This window comes from Melampsora larici-populina, assembly GCF_000204055.1.
Source record: "Melampsora larici-populina 98AG31 unplaced genomic scaffold MELLAscaffold_6, whole genome shotgun sequence".
Lineage (NCBI taxonomy): Eukaryota > Fungi > Basidiomycota > Pucciniomycetes > Pucciniales > Melampsoraceae > Melampsora > Melampsora laricis-populina.
This window is the reverse complement of record NW_006768770.1, coordinates 536,195-551,501: the sequence shown is the minus strand read 5'-3', so window position 1 is coordinate 551,501 and position 15,307 is coordinate 536,195.

The following is a 15,307-nucleotide window of genomic DNA, read 5'->3' as shown; positions in this document are numbered from 1 at the left end:
AATGACTCATTTTTGTCAACCTATCTACCACCGTCAGGATGCTGTCGAACCCGTTGGACTTCAGCAATTTAGTAATAAGGTCGTAAGTAGTATCCGTCCAAGGACCAGCTGGAATGGCTAATGGCTCAAGGGTGCCCATAGGTTTCTTTGTGCTTGATTTAACCCTTAAACAAGAGTCGCAGTTGTCCACGTATCTATTGACAAACACTTTTTGAGAAGGCCAAAAGAAGCTCCTACAAATTAAATGTAATGTTTTAGCTCTGCCTGGATGACCTGCAATCAATGAATCATGTCGACTTCTGAGAATGTGGTACTTAATATCCTCGTCGTCTGGAACCTCTATACACCCGCGATTATAAAGCACTCCGTCCTTCACTTGATAGTTTTTCATTGCTGTCTTGATTGAATTGGAAATCGGATTTTCGGCGGCATTCATCAATTCCATAATACGGTCATCCTTCTCATTTGATCGTTGAATCATTGATATAATTTCATTGTTGGTGAGTATGGGGTCGTCGTTGATGGGTTCATCCGTAACGGACTCAGAGATTCCCAGAACATCCACCTCAAACCAATGCTCGGCGTTGTCAAGATCCACAGTCTCATCCTCAAAAAATGAATTGAAGCTATCAACCTCTACCCCAAAAGTGTCCGGTGTAACGTTTTCTGGTCGCAGTAGTTGCCCAAACGTGAGTTTATCGTCACTGCTTGGTGCCAAGTCCGGGCGTCTCGACAAAGCATCTGGTTTTGCTGCCTTTCGCCCTGGTCGAAATTTGATGTGGAAGTCGAAACATCCCAATGTTTCGGCCCAACGTGCTTGTCTGCGAGTGAGCTGCTTAGTCATCATAAAACGTTCGAGGTTGCGATGGTCGGTATAAACTATGACCTCTAATCTATTAGGGTTGCCTTCTAGATAATGACGCCACTCTTTAAAGGCCGCCACAATAGCCAATAACTCTTTGTCAAAAATTTCATAATTGTGCTCCGCTTGAACAAGAGAGCGCGAAAGATACGCGACTGGATGCATTTCACCATCATCTTCGCTCTTCTGAGATAATATTGCTCCTAGAGCAAAATCAGAACAATCACAGACTCAAGCACGAATGGCTTATAAGTATCGGCGATTTTCAATACAGGTGCTGAACAAAATGATTCCTTGAGTGTTCTAAAAGCTCCATCGCATTCATCAGTCCATTCGTAAGGAGTATTGAGTCTTGTCAGGTTATGTAGCGGTGTGGTGATCAATTTATGGGATCAATTAAAAAATTCACAATTACCAGTTTACCAGTTTATTAGCAGGATTCAGCAGGAAAGAAAATTCGAAATGGAGGTTTTTGATCAATTGAAGCTCTTGTAGGCTTATGTATTGGTCATTAGGTCAACATTACATCATTTTATTTCACATTATATATTAAGATCATTATAGTTTACTTACAAATTTATTACAAAAAGAAAGAAAGAAAAACATAAGAAAAATTCAAAATTATAGGTATAAAGGTTGGAAAATGGTTTTTAGGTTAGTAAAAATAAAGTTATGGGTATTATGAGGTTAGAATATGAAAGAACAACATTATATGATACTATGACAATTTTAATCTTCAAGGTTGATAAGTAGAAACAGAAGTTATTAGGAAAAAAGCACTTTTTCGAAGTTGGTAAACAAGAGGTACACGTGTAGTTTGGTTGTGTAATAGTGGTAGTGATGGAATTTAAGGTTGCCAAGAGGATTTTCCGGGATTTTTAAGGCTATAGATGATGATGTCATATTACATGAGCAAGAAAAAGATAGTAGTAGCTGTGAAAAGTGAAGAAAATGGGTGAAATTCGTGGAAAATGAAGGTTTTCAGCTAATTACATATGTCAAATGACGTCAGAATAGGTTGGTAGATGGCTCATTCAACGCAGAAGAGTGGATTACATAATGTACAAACTTTAAATCATTAGTAACGGAGGTGTGTGTAAAAAGTTATAAGGCAAATAAAGAATTGGTGTGAATCTCGAATTTACAGTCACAAGTCATATGTAACACTAAAAACCTTAACTTCACAACTCAATATCTTACTCATCACTCATCAGAAGTAGGTCATGTAGGAGTCAGAAATGATCAGTAACACGTGGGCTACAAGATGCACTTTAGTAATCAAAAATTGGAGCACATCTGAAAAAATTCGTAATCTCAAAAATTGGTTTTCAGCTAGTTTACAAGGAAAAAATCACCTGTATTCATCATAAGAAGTGCTGTACATCATATTATTGCGTCATTGATCACTTTTAGCTGTGAAAATTACATCATTTATTAGTAACAAAACCATTACATTGCGTCATCATAGGGTTTTTAGGGAATTTTGGGCGGATTTGATTGGTTTTGAGGCTGTTGACCATTGTAAAAGTTCTAGTACATTGTTATATATACTTTGAGAGGGGTTTGGGACTGTTGTTCCCCTTTTTTTCTTTATCATTTACGCCATTATTATTTTGTTTATCATCATAAACTTATTTTAATAGTACCTGTTCACTTAAATACGCCCTTTATTACAGTTATAAAGAGAAATTTACTTTAGTTTTATAGTCATAAAGACTTATTGGGAATAATATCAATCAGATATTGCTTATATTTTTTCAGTTATCAATTGGGAATAACACTATAGCAGTGTTGATAGTAATACAAAGTGTGCTTTTGAAGTTAAAATTACGTGTGAAGTTATATTTCTCTGGTGCCTTATCAGTACTCAATACAACAGAGCTCTTTCTGATTGTGTTGTTTTAGAAGAGCAGTCCTTAGACAACTTCTACTAGTCATTTTATTAGTAGATTATCCTCTTCCAGCTCTGTATAACCCTTGTTGGGTTATAAGTTCTACAGCGGTCGTGTCGTATGAGAAAAATGATCAATGAATCGCCGATAAAAATTGGAAAATCCAATGAAACGTTGTAACTCGGTAATGTTACGGGGTGCCGGCCAATCCCTCACAGCCTTGACCTTGGTCGGATCCATCTTAACCTTGTTTTTTGAGATTAAAAGACCAAGATACTCGACTTCAGATTTTGAGAATTCGCACTTCTCAGGTTTAAGCCAAAGCTGATGCTTGCTGAAAATATCCAATACGCTGTCGACCTGCTTCTCATGGTGAACACCTTCTTTCGTGTAAATCATGGTATCGTCCAAATAAGCTGCAGTATCACGACCAACGTGTCCAACCAGGATGTCTTGGATAAAAAATTGGAAATGGCCAACAGCCCCAGTGGGACCAAAAGGCATGGTAAGCGGAGCAAACTGGCCTTGTTTACACATGAAGGCTAGTTTGTCCTCATCCTCCTCCACTACACGTAAGTTGCCATAAGCATTATGCATGTCCAATTTAGTGAAGCGGTCGGCGTCAAGAAGACTATCTACTAAATCCATGGTGAGCGGCAAAGGATATTTATTCTTTACCGTCAGAGCGTTCAATTTGCAATAATCGAAGCATGGCCGGAGATTTCCGTCCTTCTTCCCGGTAAACAAGACGGGCGCAGCCCAAGGTGATGTAGTGCGTCTTATTGTGCCATTAGCAAGACCACTATTTATCATTTCATCCAGCGCTTCGTTCTCAGCTGGGGACAGTGGGATAATTCTACTGGCTTGAGGCTGAGCTCCAGGAATTAAATCAATCTTGAAATCTTATTTTCGACGTGGTGGAAGGTGTTGAGCATGTGATTTGCAAAACATGTTCAGGTGCCGATGATAATAAGCCGGTACTAGCTCCTCAACGGTTTTGACAGGCTCCTTAAGCTTCAGATCTGCTGCGAGTTGTGCTGAGGTCGACCACGATGTCTTAGCCGCGTCGATTTTTGGTGTAACACTGTTCAGAGGAGAAGCAAAGTGGCTATGTGTTTCACTAGGAGGAGATGAAGAAGTTCTAGCAAACTCACATTGCGGGGGCATATTCGTATTGAGAACAATACAAGCCCCCTCGTCAATTTTACTTGCTTGCCCCAACGGCTTCTCTTGGAGATCCTCGGGGTTATGGTGCGGAATAGACGAAGCTGAAGCATCAGCCGCAATGGAAGTATCAGGAGTCGAATTTGGCAATAAAAGTGCCGAAGTAGGCGTTGAAGCAGACTGGAAGTCCGGATTAGAGGGTAGAGGTGTCAAGTGCGATTCGATACGTGGGTTGGTGTTGTCTAAGGCATGTACGTTGTCGGCTATAGTGTCTTGAGGAATGGTCAAAGGGCTAAAAAATTCAAAGCAGTGTGGAAGCTTGCCAACTGTCTCGTCGGTGGAATCAAAAGAAGAAATATCGGACTCACATCGCGGGGGTGTTATTGTATCAATGGTACACACCCCCTCGTCACTTTTCCTGGCGTCCCTCACGGGTTCCATAGAAGGTCCAGGTAAGGGTGTGGTCGGATAGGACGAAACTGTTGCAACAGTTGCGATATGAGATGGTGAACGGACAAAACCAGCTTCCCAATCAATGAGATGGTGGTGTTCTTTGATCCAGGGAATTCCCAAGATTCCATCATAAGAATCCTTAATTTTTGTAATAATAAAGTCGGTCAAGTGAGTGTCGTCGTTGAGGTAAAGGTGGGTCTCGTAGGTCGCATGACTTTTGGAACCGTCGAAGCCAGTGATAATTTGGGAAGATTGATCAGCTAATCCCAAAATGTCGGTGTCAGTGGCGAAAGCCTCACTCAGAACATTGTGAGTTGCGCCTGAATCGACAAGAAAAAATGCAGTACGAAAAGAAGTTGGTGTGGCACGGGGATGTTGGGACTGGGGCAACGAAAGGTTGTATTTGACAAAGATACAAGGATCATCTTTATTGCAAGTTACAAGTCTATTAGCTCCCAATCTGATTTCGTCCAAATCCCCCTGGTGGCTCAGGATAGGCACACCCGTCACTCCTGAGCCGCGCCATTTTTTGACGCATCCGCTCTTCTAGTTCCCACACCTCTATCACTCTGATTCACCTCCTGAGTAGTCACCGCCGCTAATTTAGCCTCCAGCTCAGCTATCTTACTACGCCAACCACCTTTGCCTTTCACTTGGTTCTCTCTGCCACGATTAGGACAAGCGTTTGCATGATGACCTTGACCATTACATCTGAAACAGCAACCTGTTCGCATCCTCTTAGCTCTTTCTTCGTCAGTAAGGCGTACGAATCCAGAGGATATGTCCATGGCGTTTGGATCAGGAGCCGGGGCTGAGTAATAGGTCGAAGTATCGGCGACACCGTGAATCTTGCTGTCGATTTTGATAGCAAGGTTTGCGATCTGTTCAATTGAGTCAAAGCCATCCTGAACCATCACCATCGCAACACGGATCTCCTTCTTGAGGCCTTGTTCGTAATGGCTAATGAGAGTAGGAGTCTCCCAACCGGTTGCAGTGGCGTGAATATTAAACTCGTGGGTGTACGCCGCCACAGTCGTCTTCTGAGATAAATTTCGTAATGCTCTCTCAGCTTTTGATTTCTTCTCAGTATTGAAATACATAGCTTTGAAGTTCCGGACAAATCGATCAAAAGTGACAAGGTGAGACTTTTCGGGATCGAAAAGTTCTTCTGATAACGGTTGAGCCCAGCTGCTAGCGGCGCCAGTAAGGTAGGATAAAGCAAAAACAACCTTACTGCGTTCGTCGACAAATTGGGACGGGTGAGCCAACATGTAAAGCTGGACCTGACTTGCATAAATTTCGGCAGGTCCGCCGCGAGTTCCGTTGAATTTGTCTGGGCAAGCAACCTTCGGCCCCTTTGGGACTGGGGTAGGTGCGACAGAAGCAGCTGGTGGTTGAGGCTGAGAGCTCACACCAGGCGTAGCATCCATAGGAGTTGGATCAGAACGCTGACGAGCTTCGATAGCGGCAAGTCGTGCTTCAGCTTCCTGGGCTTTAGCTTCTGCGCGTTCGCGGGACGATCTCTCCTCTAGTAAAGCCTTGGTGATTTCATCAAGTTGCTTCTGAATACTCTCCATCTCGACAGGATCTGTAGCGTCAACAAATGGTAGCGATGTATTGGTTTTGGAATTGTCGTCGCTAGACTCGGTGGCTCTGTACGTAGGTGACGTGGTGGCGCTTTTCTAGTGTCGATCTGAGAATTTATAAGGTTTTGAGTTCAATCAAGGATTCTGTATCTAAGTTGAATAAGAAGGTTTCAGATCTGAGTTGGATTTTGAGTTCAATCGGTGGGTTTGGTTCTGAGATACTAATCTATTCTAATGTTAATTCTAATTATCAATTGATGTCTAATCTAAATCTTCTCTGATCTTCTAAATCTAAATCTAATCCTCGATCTCGTCTAGGTGAAAAAGATCCGACAATATGTTATAGCTGTCCTCACAGGTTGGGTCAAGAGATGAAGGATCAGGTCTATATCGAGTTTCTATTGTGATTGTCGGATGAGAGAAAAGGAAATACAATGTGACGTAATACAAGCTAATAATGAGTTGAACTTGTGACATTTGTACAAGACATTTCACGTAACATGTAACCATAACAAGAAACACAGTCCGAGATTGTTGTTTGGCAGCCTGGCTGCGGCTTATAGCGTCTACTCGATGGTTTAGTCGGTTTTTTTGAATTTGCGATAGAAGTTCAGGCGATGCTATTGAAGAAATATGTCGGTTGGCCTGTGATGATTGTAGGATTTGTGATCCATTTCCCTGTTGCAAGTTTGAGGTTGCTTGGGAACTTGTAGATTGAGTAGTTGGTTTGGCGATCGGGCGATGCCCTGCTAGAGCACAGCGAGGGTTGGGCTTAAGCTCATGTAATTGAAGACAACACTGTTGCAATTAAAATTGGATGTTGTCGAAATGAGTTCATGACAAATATGTTTGAATTAACGCAGAAACCTACTGAGAGACACAACTGATAGGAACATTTGCTATTGGCGTGGTTAGGACGGTGATTCTGCCCACTCAGACCGTTTGGAAGTCCAGCGCAGGGTGTAGAGGAAGTTTTCGAATTCAAAGTCGATGTCATCTGAGCTCCACCGGCTGGGTTGAGAAGCGAAGGGAGGTTCATTTCAGCCCCAGTCTTGGTCACACCGTTTTGTTTATTGAATTCCTTGATGTCTTCAATGAGTTTGTCTTTGAACAGGTTACAGAAGAATTTTCGATATGTATGTCCAGTGTTTGTTGGGCACTACAATATAAAAGCACCAAAGGTCAGTGATTTGGGAAACATTTTCCAAAGTATAGGAACTGACCCGCCAGGCGATGAGATGAGCAAGTTCTGATGCCCTTTTTGATTTAACACGCGGAGCCGTATAGATCAGCTGTGCGCGGCAGCGTGGACGGCGCAGCCCTGTCAAAGTGCCAATACCAGGACTCGGGAGGGGATGTGTGAGTTGATAGTGCTTGATATAAGAGTCTCGAGCCTTTGATTGAGGCCAAGACATCCTTGAGATGCAAGGATTGTGAATGTTTGCAAATTTTCTTTTGACAACTATAAACAAAACTATCATACTGTTGGGCGAGTATGAAACAATTTAAAATCTGCTTTCTTTGTTTGAGCACTAACATACATGCTCATGACGCTTTGGTGACCCTGAAACCCGGCTGAAACTACATCCGGGACTATACAGCAGAAGCCCATATCCAGTCCATATCCAGTGGATACCGTATCCAATTTCCGGCAATCCTCTGGTGCTCTCGAAGATTGGTTCATTGAGAAACGAACTGAAACAAGGGCCCAGGAGATAAAATGTCCCTGAGGAAAAGACATTCCTGCCATTGATGTTGTAAGGGCCCAGGAGGTCAGACATGTCATGACCTATGCCTGGCCATCCCTGGTTTGCGTTTTTTCACATCTACAGTCAATGAATATTTTGTTCAACTGGGCAAGATATCTGCGCGTGATCCATGATTTCGTGGTACTCCTCCTGGTCTCATTATTGTTTAAGTATCAATTCCCTAAGAAATATACAGTTTTGGCAGCGAGTTTTGTCATGTTTTTTCCACCGCAGTCCACCTACATACAACTCACACATGTTACATCTACATATACATTGTTAGAAACTTTGAGATGATTTTGAGGAAGGAGGGGAGCAACTTCCTCGGGAAAAAAAACATGTACAATGTGTGGAAAAGACCAGAGAACATTTTTTTTCTTGGGTCCAGAGATCCGTTACTTGAAGGAAAAGGCTGTAGAGGGGTTTGAAGGTCCTCTCCTGCAAAAGGCTCAAACCCTGAGCAATGAGTTTGTACGAGTTTGGCATAAGTCCCTTGCTTGACGCCTCGCGAGGATACGCGAGCGTGGGACTTTGCTAAGTTTAATCCAGTCAAGGCTTTTGGCTTTCCCGTACCTTCATTCTCTGGAAATGAAGGTGATACGGCCGATTCTCAATACAGTAGTGCCGCCGGTCTGTACAGGTCGCAAATAGTGGTTCCTCAGTGTTGCGGCGTATGGTGTGACGAAAGTTAACAATCTGCTTTCATTTCCAGAGGGGAAGAGGGGACTATCATTGCATACGAGTTGACCCTCAAAAATTGTATTTCAATTTATTTTGTATGTTCATTTTATTTTTGTGAAGGACTTTTTCCGTTTGAGGAGCACTGTCTGGTTTAGAGCATCACCAACGCGCCACAAACTGAAAACCTCGTACAGAGCAGTACAGTTGTCAGTATGTCACTGTACTGCTCTATGTATTTGGATCCAGCGACGCTTCTCTGCAGCGCGCAAACTGGAGCCGTCTGGAAACCAGAATTGGACTTCGACGGACGTCCGTCCATACCCAACTCGGGTATGCGTGAGGTAATGTTCAAGATCACCATACTTTGTGATGATCGGCCTCTCTGTGCCATCACATCCAATCACCAAGGCAAAGCATCGGTGTTAAGATAATGAAGCCTCTTAACCCCGATGCCTTTGGTGAATGTCATAGCTTCCATGGAAGGACGAAGATCTATGTATATAAGTACCCTTGCATGATTGTTTGATCTCGTTTTTGGCCCCTCCTTCATACCCTTATTTGTTTTTTTTGTCCATACAAATACAACTCTTCTATTGTTACTTAAATCCTACATCTTGCGATCTATCTCTATCTTAAACTTTGACCCAATGAATCAGCAAATTGTCAAATTCCTAGCTCAATACGAAGTTGGAGCTTCCCTACACTCGCAACTCGTGTGTTCACTATCTACTTTTAACAAAGATATCTTGGACCTTATACTTTTTCTCGAAGTACCCAAGTCTTCGGGTGGGTCTCTCCCTGGACGCTCTCCTAACCTTGAACGAGATCCTCAAACCGGTCACGCTCAGCTGATGAAGGACTATTTTGCTGCTACGCCCGTCTACGGAGAAGGACTATTCCGGCGACGATTCAGAATGAGCCGGCGTATGTTTTTGCAAATCATGAATGCGCTTGGCGAGCACGATGTGTATTTCACGCAAAGAGTGGATGCCGTTGGTAAGCCTATGTTCCTCCTTTATCACGATATTAGGTGTAAGACTTACACCTGATATTGGTTATGTATAGGCAAGATGGGGAACTCTCCTCACCAGAAATGCACCGCTGCAATTCAACAGCTTGCGTATGGAACCGCTGCCGATCAATACGACGAGTATTTGCGGCTTGGCAAATCAACCGCCATTGAATCCCTTGTTCGTTTCTGCAGTGGCGTAATCCAACTCTACAGTTCGAAATACCAACGCAAACCTAATGCTGAAGACGTTCAGCGTATCGTTGATGATAACTCGGAGCGTGGTTTCCCCGGTATGCTCGGATCCCTGGATTGCATGCACTGGGGATGGAAGAATTGTCCCAAGGCACTCCAGGGACACTTCTCCGGTCGCAAAGGAAAAGCTACCCTAGTTCTCGAAGCTGTTGCAACTCGCAACCTATGGATCTGGCATTCATTCTTTGGAATGCCAGGTGCCCTGAACAACATCAATGTTTTGGAGCGCTCCCACCTTTTTGACGAATTCTCACGTGGTGAAGCACCTCCGTGTAACTTTGAAATCAACGGTCATCAATACCACACCGGTTACTACCTCGCGGATGGAATCTACCCGAAGTGGTCAACCTTGATTCAATCCTATCACGCTCCTTCTACTCCTAAACTCCAGGTAAGTACAATCATCTAATCTTTTATTTATACAAGCTGACTGTTGGTTGAAACAATGATTGTAGCATTTCGCACAACGCCAAGAGGAAGTTCGTAAAGATGTTGAGCGTGCCTTTGGAGTGTTGCAGGCTCGATGGCACATTATCAAAGGCCCAGCGAGAATGTGGCAGCCTTCAACTCTCAGCTTGATAATGAATACTTGCATCATTTTGCATAATATGATCATAGAGGATCAAGGTAACGCGGGGGTGGAGTATTTGGAAGACAAAGATGTACAACCCCCTCCACCACTTGCAAGGCCACCCGGTATTACTGCTCGCTTCATGCAGGCACGCAGTGCGTATCGTGAGGAAGAGGCTCACTATGCTCTCCAAAACGATCTAATTGAACATCTTTGGAATGAACGTCATATGGAACAGTTAGAACCTGGTGCGTAGTCTCAACCTAAACATAGACTTTTCATATCTCTTACCTTCATTTCTGATCACTTGTATTTGTTTATTTAATTTGGTTCATGTTTAGATGCGGAAATTCTTTAGATTCATCATCACGCGGTTATATTAGGTGTTATTTCTTCTCAAACATGTTTCATGACTCAAATTCGGCTTGTCCTTTCATTTCGGCTTGTACTTTTTTTTTCACGTATGTCCTGCCTGTTTAAGCTTTCTCGACTTTTGTTAAGTTGTTATACCGATTTACTTCAATACCATAAAGTCCTTAAAAATTTTTGATGTAGAAATTAAATTGCTTTGTACAAAGTTAAACATACCTAAGTGCGAGTGAGAGGAAGAGGAAAAACAATCGTGACATTGAACCGTAAGAACCGTAAGAAAAAGACAAAACACAAACACTGCCTACAAATGATCATCAGAGATAAAAGAAAAATAAAGCGACGTGACTGAATACAACCATACATTGAAGAACCCAAATCATAAGCGCGGAATCATTCCATTCTCAAGGTTCCCGCCGTTCATGCTTGTTTCAAGCCAATCCCACTTGACATCATTATGAAAGGCAACAAACATCGCACCAAAGCCTTGTTTGCGCAAAAAAAGGGCCGCACGCTTTTTATCTCCTGGCTTTTGCAAATACGGACCGGTGTAAGTGTTCACCTGGTAAAGAGCCTCGCGAAGACATACAAATGCATCTCTTCGCTTGTTCTGTAACATCACTTTGATTTGACGGTTGGCCTTGATGAGGTTGGACTTGCGCCGATACACATGAATACGAATGCGCTCTCGAACCACGCCAGGGCTGGCGTTATTTTTTTTGGGTACCAAATCATCACGTTTGACTATCAATCAGTTCACAAAGTCAGTTTATCTTGTTCACGTTCACGGAATAAGGAAAACCATGTTTGGACTTACCCGAGGCTGTGCTCACATCACTGGCTCCTCCATCCTCGTAGGTGGCTGTTTGAGTGTTGGATCGTTGTCGGTATCGCAATGTTCGGGGGGTACTATCAGCCTGATGCGCGTAGTCGGCGCATACCCAACAGTCTAGTTCCACCAAAGTTAGAAAGGTAAGGTATTGATAACAAAAGGATAACAGTGAATCAGATGTAATGCTCACAGGGTTCCATCTCGGCACGTTCCCTAACACCCCACAGTACAAAGCAGCCATTTGAGAGAAATGAAGGAACTCGACACCTTGGTAGAAGCCAGTAATCAGGCTATGATACGTCTAACAGTTCTGAACACTGTGACAAAATGTGACAAAATGTAACACACCTTGGTAGAAGCCAGTAATCAGGCTATGATACGTCTAACAGTTCTGAACACTGTGACAAAATGTAACACACCTATAAAGGTGATAACAACATATGATAATACGCCAATCTTCCTCAGTGAACTGGTGAGTTTATTACATCAATGACAACAACAACTAACCTTGGTAGAAGCCAGTAATCAGGCTATGATACGTCTAACAGTTCTGAACACTGTGACAAAATGTAACACACCTATAAAGGTGATAACAACATATGATAATCTAAACAACATGATAGAGTGAGCTGTATTCAATGAAGATGTGATAAAAGATAAGAAAGAGCTTACACGCCAATCTTCCTCAGTGAACTGGTGAGGAAGAGAGGCGTGTGTAGTGTCTGTGATCTAATTTATATGTGATACAATGAGATTCAGTTAGGTTAGATATCTTGATGAATTAGGTCTGAGTTTGAATAATTAAGTTTTGAATTTGTTTGTAATTGAATTTGACTTAATGTAGTTTGATTTTGAGATAATATAGTTTGATGTGTTTGAAACTGGAGTTTGTATTCTAACACCATTGCCTTGAGGTAGGTGGTCAGAGAGAGAATTTTGACGGTGTTGATTGAAAAATTGTAATGTAAAACGAGAAAGTATTCACAAAAAGTAGATAATGAAAGGGCTCTCTAAGAGGCGATGGGCGATGTAGAACATTGATTACGCTCCATCACCCCACCTTATATAGGATGGTTCTTCATCCTAAATAACGGCAGCAGCTGAAAATCGCGCTGATCTCGTTGTCAACCCAACACTCCGCAGAGTACATAGTCAAATGGACCCATTTGACTCCATTTGAAGACTGCGATACAGATTCAAGAAACACTTCGGACTAATTTCAATAATATCTTTAATGAAAGAAAGTATAGAAAATAAAATATATCGGAACAACATAAGGAAATTGAGATGTAACATAAACAAATAACATCAAGTATATAAACAAAAACATAAAAACGAGAAGTAATGAATGTACTGAAAAGAAATATAAGCAAAACAAAAGGTGAAAAAGATTACATGAAATCTATTCAGCTGCCCGGCGAGCGCGTCCTCTTCGAATAACCTCCAACCTACGGGCCTCCATCTCTTCGCGCGCTATGTCATCCAAACAAGACATGTTAGTAGACAAGATGGTGTAATCCACCATCTCTCGCAAAGTGGCTTGTGCCTCTTTACCCTGTTCAGCTAACTGGCGGGTGGATTCTGTAACAGAGTTCGAGTTTTCTAACAATTGAGGAGCCATGTCCTCAGCAAGATTGGATCTACCACGTTTAGTCTGCTTGACGCCAGGGGGCCTGTCCATCTTAGGCATCGAGGCGAGATCACATGTAAGATCTAGGTCGCCTCCGTCACTCTGTCCACAGTATTGCACGTAGAAAGGGTTCTCCTGCCATTTGGGAGCATTCTTCACGATGTTGTAGCTAGATATGTCCTTGAAAGCAGCTTTTTCCTTTGAATCGGACTTGTACATAGCGAGGGCATCTAAGATCTGATCATCGAGTGATTTACCACTCTCGTTCAACCTCTTGATTTGAGCTAAACAACCCGCAAATCTAGACATACACCGGTTGAGTGAGGACCAACGTGCATCTAGAGATTTCCCAGTTCGCCGGTTGTCGTGGGTCATTCGCAAGTTGAAGTCATTCTCTACTTTACCCCAAAAAGTAGCCGACTTCTGTTCATCCCGGTGAGTGGATTTTGAGACACATGCAGCCAAGAAATACATAGCTGATTAAGCGAGGCTTCATCAAAATTAGAACCTCGGCCGGTTGGTTTGGAAGCAACATTTGAACTAGCAGTTGAGGCAACAGAAGGAGCTTTTGAGCCTCGGCGAGTAAGGTTAGAGCTAGTGGAAGTCGACATAGCAGTTGAGGATGGAGCTGGAGAGGGGGTGGGACCAGGCCAGCGGGATTGTTGAGAACCGCCGTGATTGGTATGTCCTTCCATTCTCTGAGTTATTAACTTTAAAGGTAATATTATAGTATATTTATTAACTTATCTTGTTAATAAATATCTATTAGTCGAACACATTTAATTATGTTTGTTCTGACTAATCTTTTGGTCTTCAACCTCGGCCTATAACTATGGCTGAGGTTGAAGTTTAATCGGGGGAGCCCGGGCGCGGGGATCGGCCTTGTTTGCGTCACGGTATAATTCACCGCTGACGTCAGGCTGATCTCGCTGCCCAGCTGGGTGGGTGGGTGGATTTTGAAATGTTCCAACCGTGAGAGTGGATTGTGAACGATAGAGTTTGGTTGAAGTAGGTATAGAGATAGTTTGAGTTTTGTGTATTACAAACTCAAATCTCTCTCGTGAGCAAAACTCTGTGTGGAGTTTATGGGTTTATACCTACTTTGCCCAAACTCGTTCATGGACTTATATCCTAAGTCGTGCCTTTGTTAAGATCGGCAATCCATTCTCTGAGTTATTAACTTTAAAGATAATATTATAGTATATTTATTAACTTATCTTGTTAATAAATATCTATTAGTCGAACACATTTAATTATGTTTGTTCTGACTAATCTTTTGGTCTTCAACCTCGGCCTATAACTATGGCTGAGGTTGAAGTTTAATCGGGGGAGCCCGGGCGCGGGGATCGGCCTTGTTTGCGTCACGGTATAATTCACCGCTGACGTCAGGCTGATCTCGCTTAGCCACCGCGTCGATCCTTCTTTGGGGGTTTCTCATACACCCCATTTCAGGTGGGGCTCGTGAGAGTCTCAACTCGTTGAGTAACCCCTAAAACTCGCACGGGCTTGTCTCTCCTCATGGTCTGGTTCTTTCCTCTCTTTTTCTTTTTTTCTAAATTATAATTCTCATTTCTCTTAGCATTCCTCAGTTTCTTTTGTCAATCACCCACAAGAACTGCTTAGTCTTCTCTTTCTCTTCCTCAGTACACCTTTTTAAATAACAATCTACTGCGTTTGACTTCCAACGCCCCTCTTCCATAATCTTCTCCTTGTCCCAGCCCATGTTAAACCTTAAAGAAGCTCCTCCTACCCTGAACGAATGACCCGGCCAAGCCCCTTTATTCACTCCATTCAAACCCCATACTGTTTCCATCATCTTGATGAATCTTAATTTCGTGAGTGTCTGCCTCTCTCCGTCTACCGTCACCAAGAAGAGTATGTCGCTCCTCTTTTTTGTGTAGTGTTCCTCAGCTAACAATCTCACTAAAGCTGAAACTGGATCTAGCACTGAGTATTGTTCATGAAGCCTATATTTCACGAATCGAAATTTTGCAAATAGTTTGCGCTGGTCAGTCAATTTTCCCTCTCCTGTGTTTGTTTCTGAGCGTACCTAATGAATTGCGGTTCTCCCGGCTTCGCCGTCTTTGCCATCCTCAGTTTTATTATCGCTATCCTTCCTCGCCTTCCCCTCTCGAAAGTCAAGTCTTCTACCCGGATCGCTCCTTCTTCTACCGTCTCTCTCAGTAGTTCTCCGAGCCTTGCCATCCCCCAAAAGGCCACTAAGGCTATTGTCATCGCTAGATCATGTTGTGGTG